At 40.4% G+C, this 1,278-nt stretch overlaps 1 protein-coding gene across 2 annotated transcripts in view; it reads right to left on the bottom strand.

Moving 5' to 3' along the window:
• The window catches only part of KLRD1 (killer cell lectin-like receptor subfamily D, member 1), an 11,675-nt gene extending 10,841 nt beyond the window's left edge, over positions 1 to 834 (bottom strand). For both annotated transcript variants that reach the window (XM_011983357.1, XM_011983354.1), the window contains exon 1: positions 735 to 834. The gene's annotated coding sequence lies outside the window, so the exon portion shown is untranslated. The remainder of the gene's footprint in view (positions 1 to 734) is intronic.
• Between the last annotated feature and the right edge of the window lie 444 nt (positions 835 to 1,278).

Genomic DNA, 1,278 nt, shown 5'->3' with positions numbered 1-1,278 from the left:
TCCTGCCAAAAGAAGATCTCGTTTTGCAGGATCTCCCATTCCCTAGTATCCGCTGCAGGAAGACGCCCTCTTCCTCCCCTGCAGTTTACTAGTGCCCTTGTTCAGAGCAAGTGATGACTTCAATAGCTAAGTCAACTTTTAAACCTTAGTCAAAAGCCGGGGAAAAGAAGCTAATGTTCACTTAACATATAAACAGTGACGTCTTTTCCCCACCTAAAAATTTATAACTAAAATGCAGAACACAATAATAGTATACATTCTAGTATCCCCAAGGGAAAAATTTATTTTGATCTCACTGCTTTTAGAAAATGCATTCTTTGAGCGGAAAGAAAATTGCTCACATCAGGCTGCAAATCATTCTTTTAACAGGGAGAGAGGGCTCCCTGAGAAAAAACAAAAGACGTTACTGACCTGGTAAAATCTCATTGTAAACATGCTAATAACAAACCTACTAGCTATAGTGGTTTTTTATATATAGTGGGTTTTGCTTGCAAAATCCTTATCAATGGAATGATTTTAGCAGGATGTATTAGATTGTCTAAAATTGTTAGTGGTAAAATCAAATAACATAAAACGAAGGCCGGGCGTGGTGGCTCACACCTGTAATCCCAGTACTTTGGGAGACAGAGGCAGGTGGATCACCTGAGGTCAGGAGTTCGAGGCCAGCCTGGCCAACATGGAGAAACCCTGTCTCTACTAAAAATACAAAATTAGTCGAGCATGGTGGCACATACCTGTAACCCCTGCTACTTGGGAGGCTGAGGCATGAGAGACTCTTGAACTCGATGAGCTGAGATCATACCACTGCACTCCAGCCAGGGTGACAAGAGCAAAGCACACTGTAAAAAAAAAAAAAAAAGAAAAGAAAGAAAGAAAAAAAAAAAAACCATACAACTAGAAATTGTGGGTTTATGGAGGCTGGCTTCCTGCAAAAATGTCACATAAACTATGGGTAACCATAACCATGTAACCATCTGAGTATAAAATGGAGATGTGACATGACCAAAACATCTCCTTTTGTGTAAATGGTACAGCCACAAACACCTTTAAGAGACCTCATATGTTTATCTGTTTGTCTGGGCCACAGTGTGTCCTAAGGGGAAAGTAAGAATGAGTAGGTGCTTTTGCAGGCCTGGGTTTTCCACTGTTTTGTCTGCATCTCACAATTGTAACTAAAATTATGAGTAAAGCATGATACTGGGTGAAATCTCTGAGGATGCTTGTGATACTGATTTGACAACCCACTCCTTTGTGTTACCTTCTTGAAGAACTGGTTAC

The sequence above is a fragment of the Mandrillus leucophaeus genome, unplaced genomic scaffold (genome assembly GCF_000951045.1).
Source record: "Mandrillus leucophaeus isolate KB7577 unplaced genomic scaffold, Mleu.le_1.0 Scaffold249, whole genome shotgun sequence".
NCBI lineage: Eukaryota > Metazoa > Chordata > Mammalia > Primates > Cercopithecidae > Mandrillus > Mandrillus leucophaeus.
This window is presented reverse-complemented; position numbering and strand designations above follow the sequence as displayed.